At 42.3% G+C, this 18,891-nt stretch overlaps 1 protein-coding gene across 1 annotated transcript in view; it reads left to right on the forward strand.

Annotated features, from left to right (window-relative positions):
• The first annotated feature begins 9,359 nt into the window (after nt 1-9,359).
• RNF144B (ring finger protein 144B) overlaps nt 9,360-18,891 on the forward strand; it is a 188,909-nt gene continuing 179,377 nt past the window's right edge. The window contains exons 1-2 of the mRNA XM_063812140.1: nt 9,360-9,648; nt 9,774-9,981. The gene's annotated coding sequence lies outside the window, so the exon portion shown is untranslated. The remainder of the gene's footprint in view (nt 9,649-9,773; nt 9,982-18,891) is intronic.

Consider the following 18,891-nt stretch of genomic DNA (forward strand, 5'->3'; position numbering starts at 1 on the left):
GACAGTAGCTGAAGCCAATCTACAGTAGGTAGGTCAGGTTGGGTTCTCTGTAAGCAGAAGCTGAAACAGAATTTGGGACACCAGGTGATTATTAGAGGTGAAGAACTGTGAAGGGAAGGGGGAAGAAGTAGGATTGGGCAAAGGAAGAGGTCAAACTGCAAAGCTGGCTTGACAGAGCTTCAGACAGCTACGAGGGGAGTTCTGGAGTGAGTGCTGCTCTTCAGGGTATTCTGAGTGGCTGAGCTTTTATATCGCCATACTGCTCAGTCACCGCATGCAGGCAGCCCCAGGAAGGGTGTTACCTCCACTGAAGTGATTCCACTTTAGTGGCTTTGGCAGATCCTGAAGGAGCTGACAGATGGAGGCTGCCTGCTAACTCTGGGGTCTGCAGCTGGGCAGCAGATCCTTCCTTGAAGAGGCATCTGGGTGACACATCTCCATGTCTGCCACAGGAGATGAAGGGACATGGGATCTAGTGCACAAGTAGAAGAGTTGGCCTTGAAAAGGACAATGGAAAGCTGTTCCATTGTAACAAGAGGAAAGACAGAGGACATCAGTACCCATGCAGGGCAGGGGTTGGCAGATGTAAGTGGGAGTTTTTGAAGTTTTTATTTCTTTAAGTTTCTCAGTAAAATCCGGGGTAACATTATTGACAGTGAGTGAGTGTGAGAGAGACTGTTGAAGGTTTTTGGACAGAGGAAATGTGAAGTGATCATGTAGAAAAATGGGAGATGGATGGATTAGGGAATGTCGTAGGCTTGCCATGTAGCTGCAAGGACTCACTGGGATCAGTGGCTGTAAAGTGAGAGTGAGACCAGTCAGCATTATTGTTTTTCTCCGGCCATATTCAGCTACCTGGGAGTAAGTACGAAGATGGCAACAACAGCATCCAAAAAGTGCATTTAACCAGGTTGGTATTTTGCTAGGCAAGTAAGAAAGAAGGAGAAAACGGTGAGTGAGTTGAGGATACACACAGGACAAGGAAGATAGTGATGGACCATAGAGTCTGAGCTGAGTAAGGAGGGAAGTAAAGACATGAGAAGGGCGAGGCTTAGTGAGAAGGGTACAGGACCGATCAGTAATAACTTTATTTCTGTTTATTACATTTATCACTACCAGAAAATTTTGTTTATTTATTGTCTGTCTTTCCTACAAAAATGTAAACTCCCTGAGGCTGCAGGGACTTTGTCTTGTTCATCACTGTATTCTCAGCACCCAAAACAGTGCCTAACACATAGTAAGTATTTTGCTGAGTGAATGAATGCCAACCAAAATAAACCCGTATTATGAAGATCCAGAATTTTTTTGGTTAATGTGATGAGAAAGTATATTAGGATAAAACGGGCTATTTCAATGGCCTAATGGCAAAGTTTGTTTCTTGCTCTATAAATCTCCCTGTCAGTTCAGGCAATTCTCCTGGGCTTCCGTTTGTGTGGTTTAGTCATTGCTCTAGGCTACTTTGATCTTGTAGATCTACTATCTTAACACAAGTCCATCATGTTCATGGTGGTAGGGGAAGAGAGCAAGAGGAGAACCCATACCTGCTGTTCTGTGGTTCTGCTCATTGGTCAGCTCAGTCATATGATCCCACCTAACCACAAAGAATTTAGACAATATAGGGGCACACAGGAAGTAGCTGATGAGTATTGCTGTCTCTGACACAGAAGGGCTAGTTGCAACCATATCTGGGACAATTGGGATGAACAGGGGATGTGCCTGAGAATATATTGGTTTTATTTTGGCAATTATTGAAACCCTGGTTCTTAAACACTTCCCTCCTTTTGCCTGTGAGAAGTTTTTATATAAACTACACTCACATACAGATCTTTCTCATGCACATAATCTAACTCTTGCATACACAGATCGATTTTTCCCAGAATGTAAGTTTCAGGGGCAGAGGCCCTGTGCTTCCTTTTATTATTCCCTCCTGGTGCTTGGCATGGTGCCTGACACATAGTAAATACTTTAAAAAAATTTGTTTAATTAAAGTGCACCCCCTTTTGGTTCTTAGTCTGGCATGAGTTTGTTGTCTGGATGCTATTTAAAGACCATCCAGGCTGGGCGCGTTGGCTCACGCCTGTAATCCCAGCACTCTGGGAGGCCGAGGTGGGCGGATCACCTAAGGTCGAGTGTTCGAGACCAGGCTGACCTACATGGAGAAACCTCATCTCTGCTAAAAATACCAAAATTAGCCAGGCGTGGTGATGCATGCCTGTAATTCCAGCTACTTGGAAGGCTGAGGCAGGAGAATCGCTTGAACCCGGGAGGCAGAGGTTGCAGTGAGCTGAGATTGCACCATTGCACTCTAGCCTGGGCGACAAGAGCGAAACTCCATCTCAAAAAAAAAAAAAAAAAAAAAAAAGGTCCAGTAATATCAAGTCAGTAAACTAACGTGGCTTGAATAAGCTAATGACCAGATTCTTTTTTAAACCTGGTTATAAATATAAATATAGTGACACATTTGGTTCTTCTAAAAACAAGATATCATACTCTATTCTGGTGGAGTGAGTTAGCCACAGTGTAAGGTGTAGCTATTTAAGATTTGGTTTGGAAAATATCTGAATGCAACAATATCCAGTTGGTTGAATAAAGTGGATGTTCTGGCTTGACAATGGTCAGGGAGGACCCTCAAGGCAAGCAGTTGGAGGAGGTAAGGGAAATGGTGAGGCTTAGAAAACTTGGAGAACAAAGGATGAATGGCTAACAAACTTTTGCTCCTAGTAACTAATTTTGCTCTAACTTTAAGAGTATTATTTGTAACACATTTCTTTAATATATCGTATCAGCTGTTCCATGGAATGAGACTAAAGGAATAGAGAAGCATAGAGCCTTGGTATTATTGCCCTTATTTGCTGTTAAAACAAAACAGGCAGGTCATCTCTATAGGAGGGGGCTTTTCTGCTAAGATTCAATACTCAGGTTATATTAATGCCCTTGGCCAAATCATAACATCAGAGTCAGAAAAATGATTCCTATTGCAAATTGGCTAGATATCAACATTGTCACAAGACTGTCAAAATGGGGTGTTATTTTCGAAAATAGATATGTGTAACTCTAAAATATTTCTATAAATCTTATTTTTTCCATTTTTTGGTTTTCTTTCTTTCTTCATTTTTTTTTTTTTGTTTGTTTCGTTTTGTTTTTAGATGGAGTCTCACTCTGTCACCCAGGCTGGAGTGCAGTGCCGCGATCTTGGCTCACTGCAACCTCCGCCTCCTGGGTTCAAGTGATTCGCCTGCTTCGGCCTCCCAAGTAGCTGAGATGACAGACGTGTGCCACCACGCCCAGCTAATTTTTGTATTTTTAGTTAGAGACGGTTTCACCATGTAAGTCAGGCTAGTCTCCATCTCCTGACTTCAAGTGATCCGCCGGCCTCGGCCTCCCAAGGTGCCGGGATTACAGGCGTGAGCCACTGTGCCCGGTCAAATCTTATTTTTAATCTAGACTTTAATAAGTAAAACATTTCTTGTTATAACTTATTCTTCATTTCAGGAAATTAAAGAAGGTTTGGGAGAATACCTGACTGACATGCAGCTTGGATTTAAAAAATTAAATTTAGAATAAACATGTTTTCAAATTAGGAAAAGAATATTAGAAGGTGATGCTACTTCCTAATAATATATATTGTGAAAAATGCATGTGTCTCTCTCCCATTCACATCTCAGTATAACACAATGGTTCTCAAGTGAAGCCAGGACATTTGATAGTGTCTGGAGACATCTTTGGTTGTCAAAACTTAGAGGGGGTGCTAGTGGCATCTTGTGATTAGAGACCAGAGATGCTGCTAAACATCCTACAAAACACAGGACAGCCCCACAACTTTTTTTTTTTTTTTTTTTGAGACAGGGTCTCACTATGTTGCCCAGGCTGGTCTCGAACTCCTGGGCTCAAGCAATCCGCCCACCTCAGCCTCCCAAAGTGCTAGGATTATAGGTGTGAGCCACCATGCCCAGCTGAACATTATCTTCTTGCACATTCCTCATGCTTATGTTTCTGAAGTTGAGACTCCCTCCCCTCCCTGCTATTTTGTGCTTCCTTAATACTTTGTTCATATCTTTATTAGGGTATTTATGAAATTATAGTGTTATTACTTATTTACATGTCTGCCTTCATAGTAAACATTTACCCTCAACCTTCTCAAAGATCCTTCCATCCGCATTTCCAATCCTGTGGCCACCATCCATAGAATTAGATGAAGAACTCTTTTTAGGCATGTTTTACATCATGACTCTGACCTGAGTAAAGCCAGTTAATTCCCTACCTGGGAATTTGGAATTATTAGAAAGATGGATTCCACTTGGTAATTGGATCTGTAACAAATAAAGTTAGGAACTGTAGGGACATGTTTTCTGCTGTGTGAATTGGAGAAGCCCTAGTCTACAGAGAGAGAGAAGAGTGAAGATGAAGGAGGGTCAAATAAGGCAATGTGATGGCTAATTTTATGTGTCAACTTGATTGGGCCATTGGATGCCCAGATATCTGGTTAAACATTATTTCTGGGTGTGTCCGTGAGGGTCTTTCTGGAAAAAATTAGTATTTGAGTTGGTGGACTGAATAAAGCAGATGGCACTCCCCAGTGTGGATGGGCATCATCTAATCCATTGAGGGCCCAAATAGAACAAAACGGTGAAGAAAGATTGAATTCACACTGGGTGGCTGCTTGAGCTGAAACATCAGTCCTCTCCTGCCCTTGGTGCTCCTGGTTCTCAGGCCTTCAGACCAAGGCTGGAATCTATACCATTGACTCTCTGGCTCTCAGTCCTTTGAACTACACCCAGCTTTCCTGGGTCTTCAGCTAAAATAAAAAGAGGAGAGAATAAATAGAAATAAAAAAAAAAAACAAAGGAAAATTGAGAAAAACCAAATTGAAATGACAGACAGAAGGTAGCAAATCATCTGAAAAAATACTATGAATCGAGTGACCTAGGGGTGAAATGTTTGGCTGTCTTGCTGTGGCTCTGCCCTCCTAAGGCCAACCAGCCTTTCCCTCTTCCTTTCTTCTTGGCCTATTTGCTCTGACTCAGGTGGGAGGATCCATCAGGGGAGCCCTGCTACCTCCTAGCACCCTAGCCCTAGCACTCTAGCCTTCCATTAAGTCTTCTGAGTACAGCCCACCATGGTTACAGCAAGGTGGCTCAGCTCCCAGGGACAGCCATAGCTGCCTAGACCTTAGTGAATCTAGAGAGCATGGCCTAGTGGAAGGAAGTAGCATGAACCTTGGTTTGTAAAAATGTTTAAGTTATTTCTTTAAAAGCTAGTCAAATGAAGCAATGGGAATGGAGAAGGAACAAAGAGATCTGTAACTGGTTGAGATTAATTAGTTATAAGCAACAGTGCACTCAGACCAGCCTAGCACAGACTTTGACTTCAGACAAATAGATGCAAATTGAGGAAGACCATAAAATAATTAGAGTGAGGGATAATAAAAATAGCCAGGTGCGGTGGCTCACACACTTTGGAAGGCTGAGGTGAGTGGATCACTGGAGGTCAAGAGTTCGAGACCAGCCTGGCCAACATGGTGAAATCTCGTCTCTACTAAAAATACAAAAATTAGCCGGGCGTGGTGGTGGGTGCCTGTAATTCTAGCTACTTGGGAGGCTGAGGCAGGAGAATCACTTGAACCCGGGAGGCAGAGGTTGTGGTGAGCCGAGATAGTGCCACTGCACTCCAGACTGGGCAACAGAGCGAGACTCCATCTCAAATAAACAAACAAAAAGAGAAATAAAATAACTCTCTCAAAAGGAGAGGGAGAAGAGGCAGGAGCATGCTGGTTTGCTTTTACATGGTAGGAAATTGGGGATGTATATCAATGTACCTCTTATGTGTCAATTTCCCTTTAATTTATTCCACTACTCAGTTACAACTCAACATTCTTTTATCTTTGAACTGTGTGAGATAGAGTCACTGTATAAATATTTAGTTTTAAAAAGCCATTTTCTCTCTAAATTCTATTTACCAATATGTTTCTCAGTTTTTTACCATCAGTGACCCTCCTCCCTCCACACTTCTCTTCCCTTCCAGGAAAGCTTGTCTCTTAGGAACTTGTCATGGGACTGAATTTAGATTCCATAAAGGTATGAGGATCTCTACATTGGTATTGATTGATTTTTAAGACTGGGTCTCAATCTGTCACTCAGGCTGGAGTACAGTGGCATGATAATGGCTCACTGAAGCTTCGACCTCTCTGGCTCAAGGGATCCTCCTGCCTCAGTCTCCTGAGCATGTGGGACCACAAACACATGCCACCATGCCCAGCTAATTTTTTTATCTTTTGTAGAGATGAGGTCTCCCTATTTGCCCAGGCTGGTCTTGAATTCCTGGGCTCAAGTGATCCTCCCACCTCACCCTCTCAAAGTGCTGGGATTATAGGCAGGAGTCACTGTACCTGGCCTGGTACTCATTGATTAAGTGTCCTTTACAGAGATCTTCTTCCTGATTTATCCTCTTTCCTCTCATCCCTACCTCCCATCCTCATTAGTTCTCGGCCTGCAGCCAGGAGTCTTTTGTTTTTTTAATTGATCTCATTATTATGTTGCCTATAACACTTAAATGCCTCCCCATCGTCTGTAGGATCAAGTGTAATTTTTTAATTTTTTTTTTTAGAGACAGGGTCTTGCTTTGTCACCCAGGCTGGAGTGTAGGATGCGATCATAGCTCACTGCAGCCTCGACCTCCCAAGCTCAAGAGATCCTCCCACCTCAGCCTCCTAAGTAGCTAGGACTACAGGCTAATGGCACCACACCTGGCTAATTTTTCAATTTTTTTTTGTAGAGATAGTGTCTCTCTATGTTGTCCAGGCTGTTTTGAACTCCTGGCCTCAAGCAGTCCTCCCACCTCAGCCTCCTAAAGCAGCCTCCAAAGCTCACGGTATGAAACGTGGTGCCTGGCCTAATGTAGAATTTTTTTAAATTTTTTATTTTAAAAAAATATTTTAAAAATTTCAGTAGCTTTTGGGCTACAAGGGATTATTGTTATGTGGATGAATTGTGGTGAAGTCTGAGATTGCAGTGCACCTGTCAGCTGAGTAGTGTACATTGTTACCAATATGCAATTTTTTATTCCTGACCCTCCTACCCTGCCCTGTTCTGGGTTTCCAATATCCATGATTACCCCTCTATATGCCTTTGTATATCCATAGCTTAGCTCCCACTTATAAGTGAGAACACTTGGTATTTGATTTTCCATTTCTGAGTTACTTCACTTACAATAATGGCCTCCAGCTCCATCCAAGTTCCTGCAAAATACATTGTTTCCTTCTGTTTTTAATGACCGAGTAGTAGTCCTGGGTGTGTATCTACCACATTTTCTTTATCCTGAAGTGCAATTTGTAAAACATGGTCTAGACGACTCTACATGATCTGACTTCTGTTCATCTCTCTAGCCTTGTCTCTACATTGTTCCTCCCAGTCTCCCACCCCAAAGAAAAGATCCTCCAGCCATAGTGAATGGCCATGTTCCTTCTTACCTTTGGCTTTCTCTCCATGTTGGTGCTCCTACTGGAAAACTTTTTCTTCTCCTATTTTCCTGTTCTGGGCCAAATTACCCTCACTCTTCAGGTCTCACCTATACTGCCCCAGATGTGTCATCCTCCATCAGAGCATCTACTTTTCACAGCCTGTTTTCTTGTCTACACCCTCCTTTTCTTGTCTACACCCTCCTTTTCTTGTCTACACCCTCCTTTTCTTGTCTACACCCTCCTTCCCAATCGGCTTGATGAGAGCAGGAATGTTGTCTTTCTGATAGCTCTTCCATCCTCAGCACCCAGTGTTTATTGAACGCTTGCTAGTGTGAGACTGGCAAGTATTTATTCTGACAGAAGAAAAAAGAGTGCCAGGCCAGGCACAGTGGCTCATGCCTATAATCCCAGCACTTCAGGAGGGCAAGGGGGGAGGATCATTTGAGCCCAGGAGTTTAAGATCAGCGTGGCCAACATGGCGAAACCCCCTTTTTACAAAAAATGCAAAAATTAGCTGGACATGGTGGCGCGTACCTATAGTCCCAGCTACTCTGAGGCTGAGGCAGGAGGATTGCTTGAACCCAAGGTCGAGGCTGCAGTGAGCCATGATAGCACCACTGTACTCCAGCCTGGGTGTCAGAGCAAGACCTTGTCTCAAAGAAAAAAAAGAATGCCTGTGTAGTCTTTGGTTGACCTCCCTCCTCCCCCTTCACCTCTTCTTACATCAGCTAAGCTGGTTCTTTCAGTTGTAGTAACTTGATTGGTGAGTTTATCTTCTGATATCTGCCTTCTATCTAGTAGACAAACCTGACAGTTTTTAGTAAGTGCCCATTTTTCAGCCTTCAGATGAGAAACTTATTTGATAAATTTAGAAAAAGACAGTGGATTAATATGGTGTCTCTTTAATAGATATTTGCATTTTCCAGGGCCCTGTTACAAACTGGTTGAGAAGTTGATTCCTAGCAGCGTTTATAATATGACTATGAATAATGCTTTACTGCCTTTAACATATTTCATAAATATATACTATTAATATATTGATAGGTGAATGAATGAGTGAGTGGAGTGCCATTTAACAATTCAACTTCCACATTCCCAGTAGGGGTTATGTCACTCTCTGGCTCCTGGGAGTTAGTGATACAGTCATGTTTCTTTGTTATTTTTAAATTACTTTTTTTATTTTATTTACTTCAAAGTTTTTTATTAACTCTATTCTTTTATAATTTATTTATATTATGCCCTCAAACATCCTCCTATCCAAGATACCGTCATGTTCCCAGGATCCCTTCCCGTCGTTCTTTTTCTCTGCCCTTTGCTGGTTTTCTCCATTAGAACTCTCTTCTTTGAACACATCCACCTGCTTCTTTCCAGAACCTGAGCCTCAGAACTGAGTCTTAAGTGAGAACAGAGGCTCCGGGCATGCTCGGTAACCAAAGCCAGGGTGTAATTAACTGCTCTTGCCCTGAGGCAGGGCCCTTACAGGTGGCAAGTACCAGCGCTGCTGGGAAGAGACTTGTTCTGTCTTGTGCAGTTGAACATCTGCTTTCTGAGGCCAATCTAACCTCCTGGCAACCCAAGTTTATAAAGTGGGGATGTCTGCATTTTCAAAACAATAAAACGGAAGGAGTTATTTTGGAAAAATTAAAATGCCTGGCAGGAGATTCTCAGAGTTCAACCTATACACGAATATCAAGTGTTAAATAATGCTGTGGTTAAGACAAAAAAGAGGACGGAGCCAGGGTATGAATATAAATGGTGCCCTACTTTGAACCTCATTGGGCAGATCAAAGATTTTTAAAAGGTTTTCTGAAGTTGCCCAGCGCCTAGAATTTCAAGGACCGCATTCGCTGCCTCCTTCCTAAAGAGGGTGCGTTTGTGGGGAAGGTGAGTGCGCGCGCGCGGAGGGAGGGCCGGCCGCGGAGAGGGGCCAAAGCTCTTCGAAATCAGCAGACAGAGAGGCTCTGCGGGCGCGCGCGGGGCGGAGGGGAGCGGGGCAGAGGGCCGCCGGGGCGAGGGCCGAGGAGGGGTCCGAGACGCGCCAAGGGGCTGGTAGCTAGGCGACCTGAATGTCTTCCATACCTGAAGCCGCAGCCTGAAGAAGCTGATAGCGGACCCCGAGCGCGCGCGCGCCTTGGCGGGAGCCCTGCGCCTCCTGGGGTCTCCCTGCTCCTTACTTGGACCTCGGGCGGAAGGTAAGGAGGGGCGCGGGGTGCAGCGTTCGCCCTCGAGCTGCCTGGAGCCTCTGCGAGGGGCCAGTTCGGCCTCCCCGAGGCTGTCACCGCCTCCCCTTCTGCTCCTTCCCTTTCTCCGTCCCCAGGTCCCCTCCGCGCAGAGCTGAAGCCGCGGCGGGCGGCCCACGGGGGATCAGACCCTCGGCCATCCGCGTTTCCCCTCCGCCGTCCGCCGGACCCCCACCTCTTCTCCAAGCTCCACTCCCGACTTTCTTCCCCGCCCCCGGGAAGCTCCGGAAACCCGCACCCCCGGCTCTGAGGTCAGGGCTGGCAGGAGTAATCCACCCTTTCCAGGTGTGTGGCGCAAACACGGACGCAAAGATCTCCCCTAGGGTCTGTAACAATTTCCAGGCTGAAAGGTGATAACTCCTTCTCCTTCCATAACATACCTTCCCCCCGACCCCACTTCCTTTACTATCCTAACTTTGGGAGGAATATTGATTCTTGATCAAAGTAAATGCACTGTCTTACCTTTGGTATCGGCACAGGCTGAGGTGGTTTTTTCCCCCCTTAACTATTATGATAAGTGTACAAGGTTTTCAGGGTGACTGCGGTGCTACAACTTTATAACAACTTAAAGCAAAAGCTCTTAGGCGCTGGGGAAAAAAGCTGGACCCCACTCTGAAATCTCGATTCAGAAATCTGGTGTGTGTGCGTGCCTGCATGCGTGTGTGTGTTCAGGCTTGAGTAGATTTAAAAAGCACCTCGGGTGATTGTGATGCCCGCCCCCGCAACATACCCCCAAGTATCTGTAAGGTCCGCAAAGAAGAGAGAGGGGCCACCCACTGTGGCTAAGCATCAGTTGAAACTATTAGTGTGAATTGAAAATAAATACAGTGAAAGGGATGAAAGCCAGTTCCCCTCAAGTTGGTTAATGTGATTGGTGCGGTATCATTGGATCTGAGAAGGTAATTTTTTTAAATTTTGTTTTTATTTTTTGAGACGGAGTTTCGCTCTGTCGCTCAGGCTGGAGTGCTGTGGCCCGATCTCGGCTCACTGCGACCTCCGCCTCCAGGGTTCAAGTGATTCTCCTGCCTCAGCCCCCCGAGTAGCTGGGATTACAGGTATACGCCACCATGCCTGGCTAATTTTTGTATTTTCAGTAGAGACAGGGTTTCACCATGTTGGCCAGGCTGGTCTCGAACCCCTGACCTCAAGTGATCCACCCGCCTCGGCCTCCCAAAGTTCTGGGATTACAGGAGTGAGCCATAGCGCCTTGTCCGAGACAACAATTTTGGAAAGGGAGAGTTAACATTCATTTGAAACTCTGATATAACATTGGGGGAAATGCATACTTCTAGGAGACCTGGTTAAACAGCTTTTAAATATCAATTTTTAAAATATAAGAATTCCTTCACAAGTACCCTGACAATTAGAAGGGGCTGAGGCCCATTCTCCAGAGAATCAGAAAATCTTCCTTCACTGCTCCCTTGACTTTTTGTCGATGATGGAATGCAGCCCATTGACATTTTTACATTTTTCTTTAAGGCTAAAGACTCAAATGGACTATTATCTCTAGGAACTAGAAGGAACAGTGATCATATTAATTAATTTAGATCCTGTTTTCACTCCTAATTATTTGAACCAAGTTCTTCTATCCTGAATTGATTAAGAGAGTCTGTAAATTATATCATATTTACAGAAATACTAAATGTTTCTCCATCTTGAACTTTGTCATCGATGCATGTCTGCTACTTTTCATATATTCATATATGTACCTGAACCATTATAAGTACTTATCCAACTATCAGAAGGTAACTACCAGGGAAAATAAAGATTTTTATTTTCTGTCTTTTGAAATATTGAGGTGAAGGACCAATTTTTTAAAGTACCCTTAAGTAGTTATAACATTAAAGCTTACATTTCTTTTTATGAAACCAGATGCCTGTTATGAAATAAGGATGATATTCCATACCCGCTTTCAAGGATATTAAGGACAAGCAGGAGGCTGTCTGTAAAGCATTTTGAACTTTTAAGAAAAGAATCACTGTCTAGAGATTGAGCCAATGTGATTGTTTTCCTGGCAAACTTTTTCTCCTTTCTAAAATTAACTTTCCCCCAGGAAAAATAGTGCAGATGCGCATGATTCGGTCAACCAAGTCCAGAAAATACTGTCTGAATTTTAAAAGTGACCTTAATTCATCCCTATAGATCTAATGTTTGCAACCTATGCCACAAAATATGCAGATGTATTCATTGCTTGCTGACCTTTGCAAAGTGTTAGCTTAGTAAGGGTAGTCATGGACAGAGCACAATATAAAATTTATTGGTTTAGGCAAAACTATTAACATTATTTTCCTAAGGTTTTTGTGGACGTGTGTACACTGGTTCTGGGACTTCTATAAATATGTATATGTTGCATATGTTTTTAATAGGAACAAAAACCCACAATAATTTTTTATTTGTGGCAGAACACTGTAAGCATTAGGTTTTGATTACTTTTTGATGGAAATTTTAAAATGACAGAACTGAGAGCTTCAAGGAAATAATTTCATAAAGATCTATTTGGAACGAGAAGACCTTTTTTAAAAAAAAGATGTTTGAAGCCCAAAGTCTGTATGCTTAGCCTCCATAGAACGGTCCTTTGTGAGTGAGTAAGGGTGGTAGATCCAGTTTTGGCAACCTCAGACGATGGATGATTAGACTCTGCCACTCTTCTCCAGACCTTTAATTTGGTCTGTAACTTGATGCTTCACTGACCCTACGCTATCCCTGCCACGCTAACTCACAGAGGAATTGTTGGCACTCTGAATTGAATTTTTTTCCCCTCCCATCAATTAGAACATGTTTGCATAGGTTGCAGAATGCAGTTACATTTTTAGCTCAGTATTCTAAGAAATAACTTTGGCCACAGAGAGCATAGCCTTAGTGCAGCCTGCACTACAAATTGCCTTATTTCATTGAGCTATGATAACTTACCAATGATTCAGCTATGTAGAAGTAATAGTGTTATAGAGTATTAAAATTAGAAGGCACTTTAAAAGTCATCTAGATTTTAATCATTTCTTTCTACAGATGAATACTGAAGTGCTCATAAGTATAATCCAAACTGAGAATAGACATTAAATTTTATATTCTTTCCAATTCTTGTAGTAATGAGAATTTTGTTCATTTGAAATGAATTTATATATGAATTTAATAATGTAGCAGTGACAGCAAAGTGGTTGCAAATCTCAGCTAGATATTCAACAAAACTCAGAGTGTGGCATTAGGCTGGGAGCAGTGGCTCACAATTGTAATCCTAGCACTTCGGGAGGCTGAGGCGGGAGAATTGCTTGAGCCTGGGAGTTGGAGACAGCTTGGGAAAGATGGCAAGACCTGTGTCTACAATTATTTTTTTTAAATAAAAATTAAAAAAAAACATGGCATTAAAGGCAATGTAGGTCATTTACAAAGGCAGTGAACTACTCTATACCAGCATCCTAGGTTTTTCATTATATTGAATGGAACTACTTCAACTGACTGACACAAGAAAAGAGTAGTACACTAAGAGAGCTGAGTGTAGAGAGAGGAAGGAGTAAGGTCATGGGTGTGTGAAGAGCATGACTTAATAAATCAGCCAATCATTCAGGAATGGTTAGCTTTCACACCCTATCCCGGAGATTTTCATATGAACTAATGGAAACTATCACTGGAGGTTCTAGCTCTCAAAATTCTATTTCCTTTTCTTTTTTTTCTTTTTTCTCTTTTTTTCCTGAGACAGGGTCTCGCTCTGTCACCCAGGCTGGAGTGCAGTGACGCCATCTAGGTTCACTGCAGCCTTGACCTCCTGGGCCAAGCAATCCTTCTACTTCAGCCTCCTGAGTAGCTGGTACCACAAGTGTGCACCACCATGCCTGGCTATTTTTTTTTTTTTTTGTAGAGACTGGGTTTTGCCATTTTGGCTGGGAGCAAACATATTCAGCCAGCCAAGTCCACACTGGTCCAGGCTCCCAGGCTGGTCTCAAAGCCCTGAGCTCAAGCAATTCACCTGCCTTGGCCTCCCAAAGTGCTGGGATTATAGGTGTGAGCCACTGTGTCCAGCCTCAAAATCTTATTAATTAAAGCTTCTCCTGGCAGTAGTAGTACTAGCTTTTTGTTGTTGTTCTTCTTCTTCTTTTCTTCTTCTTTCTCCTTCTTCTTTGTTCTTCTTCTTCCTACTTTTCTTCATCTTCCTTGTCTTCGTCCTCTCCCTCCTCTTCCTCCTCCTCTTCCTCTTCTTCCTCTTCCTCCTTCCTCCTTTCTTCTTCTTCTTTCTTCTTCTTTTTATTTAAGAGACAGTGTCTTGCTCTGTTACCCAGACTGGAGTGCAGTGGCACAATCATAGTTCACTGCATCCTCGAACTCCTGGGCTCAGGCATTCCTCCGGCCTTGGCCTCCTGAAGTGCTGGGATTACAGGCACAACCCACCACACCTGGCCTGGAAGTCCTACTTCTTGATGCTTTTGTCTTTCAAGATCATCTGTCTTGAAGATCTACTCTCACTAGTGGTAAAATAATTTGTCCTCGTATATAGGCACTGAAAGGATTGAATTCAATCTTGAGAGACCATTTAGAGAGGTATTCTTGCTAGTACCACAATTTACTACCATTTATTGAGGTACTTTACCTACATTAAGAAAATGTCTTTACGGACCTATGAAGTAGCCATTATTATTCCCTTTATACAGATCTGTGATTCAAAGAAGGGAGCATCTTGATCAAGGTTGCATACCCTTCTGACATTCCACATTGCTTCCCTAATAGATACAAGCTGTGGAGTGAGTCTATAGATGATTATATACTCATTTTAAGATATCTGGCCAGGCGTGGTGGCTCACGCCTATAATCCCAGCACTTTGGGAGGTCAAGGTGGGTGGATCACGAGATCTCCTGATCATCCTGGCTAACATGGTGAAACCCAGTCTCTACTAAAAATACAAAAATTAGTCGGGTGTGGTGGCACGTGCCTGTAGTCCCCGCTACTCAGGAGGCTGAGGCAGGAGAATCGCTTGAACCTGGGAGGCTGAGGTTGCAGCGAGCCAAGATCGCACCACTGCACTCCAGCCTGGGCAACAAAGCAAGACTCCTTCTAAAAAAAAAAAAAAAAAAGATATCTGAGCTATTTCCTAATTCTGAAAAGACTTTGCAACTAGGGCAGAGATCTTGGTCTGTTATGTTTGGTGATATATCCCAAATGCCTAGAAAAGCACTTGACACATTTAGGAAATACTTGTGGAATAGAAATGTTTAGTTTGGTGTGATCCTTCCAGATGTTTTACTATGAATTTACATGCATATACACAAGCCTAGAAAATAATAGCAAAAAGGTGTGTTTTTATATCTTATACATGAACTTCAAGATAATTCAGGTGTTACCTCAAAATTTCCCTCAATCACAGCACTTAGTGCACTGTATTGTCATTGTCTAATTATTTGTCAGTCTCCCTCATTAGACTGTGAGCTCCTTGAGAGTAGGAAGCATGGTTTTTTTTTTTTTCATCTCTGTATCCCCAGGGATAGCACATAGTAGGACATAATAAATGTTGAATGGTTAAAAAATAAAAAATGTGTTCCAAAGCCGAATGAATCCTTAATAATCAAGATGTCTTTAAACATACATTTAAAAAAATAATTTCATAAACTTTTGGTGATTTACAAGACATCTATAATATGATAAATTTGCACACTCTCCATTGCATTTTTTTTTTTTTTTTTTTTGAGACAGAGTCTTGCTCTGTCACCCAGCTGTAGTGCAGTGGTGCGATCTCAGCTCACAGCAACCTCTACCTCCCAGGTTCAAGTCATTCTCCTGCCTCAGCCTGTGGAGTAGTTGGGACTACAGGCGCATACCACCACACCCGGCTAATTTTTGTATTTTTAGTAGAGATGGGGTTTTGCCATATTGGCCAGGCTGGTCTCAAACTCCTGACTTCAAGTGATCCGCCCACCTTGGCCTCCCAAAGTGCTGGAATTATAGACATGAGCCACTGCACTTTGCAGGTGATTCTTTACTGCACGATAACTTTTTATTCGAGGCTTTTTAGGAGTTCTGTCTTTTAGTGTCATCATCCTGCCAGAGCAGTTATAAATTAAAATGTGTACTACTTTATTAGAATTTACTTTATGTAAATTACAATGTATACTACTTTATTAGAATTTACTTTATGTCTCCTTTATGTTATAATCAGGAGGTTGCATTGTTTTGTTTTTAAAGTATGTATGTATTTGGCTATATTTTCTATTTCACTTCAAGATATAAAAGGGGTAGCTCACAAAATATTTGTTTTAAAAATGAACATTAGTCTGGTAGGTTCAAGAGTCATTGTTCTATACAAAATATTTATTAATCTGAGACAAATCTAACAATTTAGCAGTAGTACAAATTTTACCTTCAGTTCCATGAATTTATATATATATATATATATATATATATATATATATATATATTTTTTTTTTTTTTTTAGATGGAGTTTCATTCTTATTGCCCAGGCTGGAGTGCAATGGTACAGTCTCGGCTCACTGCAACCTCTGCCTCCCGGGTTCAAGCGATTCTCCTGCCTCAGACTCCCAAGTAGCCAGGATTACAGGTGCCATGCCTGGCTAATTTTTTTGTGTTTTTAGTAGAGTCAGGGTTTTACCATGTTGTCCAGGCTGGTCTTGAACTCCTGACCTCAGGTGATCAGCCCGCCTTGGCCTCCCAGAGTGCTGGGATTACAGGCTCGGCCAGAATTTATACATTTTAATCTGCTTCTTTTGGCCTTTGTTATTTATTATGCTTTGTTATTTATTATGGCCTATGTTATTTCTTACATGAAGAGGTGAACAATTGCCCCATTACAATGGAATCTTAACACTTCTACCCTAGGAGAAAGCCTTGCATCTGGAGAGGGCTCTCTTTCTCTTTCGCTACCATTCTTCCAATGCATTTGTTTCCATATCCCCAAAGGCAAAGGCTATTCTCTGAATTAGGAGGTTCATAGAAAACCTTTGTAAACACTTTGAAAGGCTCTACTTTGGGCCTAGTACAGAAAGCAACTGGCCCTCAGCCATTCTCTTGGCAGGGGTCAGCTTCCTGGTCTGCAGCTTGGGAACGTTGACAGAATGTTTGCCCCTTCCCACCTTTGTCCCCTTTTTTGGAGAGTGCGTAATTAATGCCTCATGAAATCTTGCTTTAAATTTTCAAGCTAGCCAGGTATGGTGGCTCACACCTGTAATCCCGCCACTTAGGGAGGCAGAGGCGGGAGGATCACTTGAGCCATGGAGTTTGAGACCAGCCTGGGCAACATAGCAAGACCTTGCTTTTCACACACACACACACACACACACACACACACACACACACACGGAAAAAGAGTCAAGCAACTGCTTTTAACAATACTTTCCCCCATAATATTTAATTAGTCATGATTTTTTTTCTTCTAAAGTCATACTCTCAGCCAGGCATAGTGGCTCATACCTGTAATCCCAGCACTTTGGGAGGCCAAGGTGGGTGGATCATGAGGTCAGGAGTTCAAGACCAGGCTGGCCAACATAGTGAAACCCTGCCTCTATTAAAAATACAAAAATTAGCCAGGCATGGTGGCACACACCTGTAATCTCAGCTACTCTGGAGGCTGAGGCAGGAGAATCACTTCAACCTGGGAGTGGAGGTTGCAGTGAGCTGAGATCGTGCCACTGCCCTCCAGCCTGGGCGACAGTGTAAGACTCTGTCTCAGGAAAAAAAAAAAAAAAAGTCATATTCTCCATTAGCATACTTTATCATCATTTAAATATTTTCTGGGAAACCATGTGAGCAGAAAGAGGTAAGAGTATTTGGAGAGTATTACATTTAAAATTGTTTTTATTTCAATTTAAATTTATAAATAGGCTTATGGGCCAGGCACAGTGTCTCACAGCTGTAATCTCAGTATTATGGGAGGCCGAGGTGGGAGGAGGATCCCTTGAGCTCAGGAGTTCGAGACTGGCTTGGGCAACATAGTGAGACCTTGTATCTACAAAATTTTTAAAAAAATTGATGAGCGGGTGTGGTGACTTATGCCTGTAATTCCAGCACTTTGGGAGGCAGAGGTGGGCAGATCACTTGAGGCCAGGAGTTTGAGAACAGCCTGGCCAATAGAGTGAGACTCTATCTCTACTAAAAATACAAAAAAAAAAAAATAATAATAATAAGCTGGGTGTGATGGCGCATGCCTGTACTCCCAGCTACTCAGGAGTCTGAGGCACGAGAATCACTTGAACCTGGGAGGCAGAAGTTGCAGTGAGCTGAGATCGCGCCACTGCACTCCACCTTGGGCAACAGACTCACTTGGGCAACATGTCTCAAAAATAAATAAATAATAAGTAAATAAATAATTAGGTGTGGTGGTGCACGCCTGTAGTCCCAGCTACTCGGGAGGCTGAGGCAGGAAGATTGCTTGAGCCAGGGAAGTTGAGGCTGCAGTGAGCTATGGTCATGCCACTACACTCCAACCTGGGCGATAGAGGAAGATCCTGTCCCTAATAAATAAATAGGTTTATGAAAAAGGTTAAGGAGCATTTCAGGCAATTGCCTTATTTTACATTTTTGGTTGGGAAAATACAGAGGACTTTAAAGATGAATATCAAAACTACCTCCAAATCTACCATCCAGAGATAACCACATTTAACAATTTGGTATGACTTTCATAGTTATTTACTACAATAATGTGTGTGAGTATATATGTGTACTAATTTTGTTGTTACAGAATTGACACTTTTTTCTATGCATTTTGCTTTTTGACCTACTTTAAAAGAATTTAACAATATATCATAAGAATTGCCCATGCTATTAAGAGTGTTTCTTTTGTTATCTGGATAATACTATTATGTTTGCTCACTTTCCCTGTGATAGTTTGGAAGGTAGTTCTCATATTTTAAATATCCACTACTGCTGCCTTTCGGGTTTTTGTTTGTGTGTGTGTATATATGTATATGCTAATGTTTTTGTTTGTGTGCGTGTGTGTGTGTGTGTATGTATATATATATATATATATATGCACATGTATATGCATGTTTTCCCTAATCAATGCCAGGAGAAAACGGTATTTATTAACTTTATTTCTGCAAGATGGGAAAGTTGGCACATTTACTACCTCTCTTTCTCCAACTCCCACGTTTCCTAGTTTTTTGTTGATACAATCTAGGATTATTTAAATCAATTATTATCATTATTAATAAATGCTGAAGTCATATATTTTCTTTTTGTATTAGGTTATTTCTTGCTTC

This window comes from Pan troglodytes, chromosome 5 (genome assembly GCF_028858775.2).
Source record: "Pan troglodytes isolate AG18354 chromosome 5, NHGRI_mPanTro3-v2.0_pri, whole genome shotgun sequence".
In the NCBI taxonomy this organism is placed as follows: domain Eukaryota; kingdom Metazoa; phylum Chordata; class Mammalia; order Primates; family Hominidae; genus Pan; species Pan troglodytes.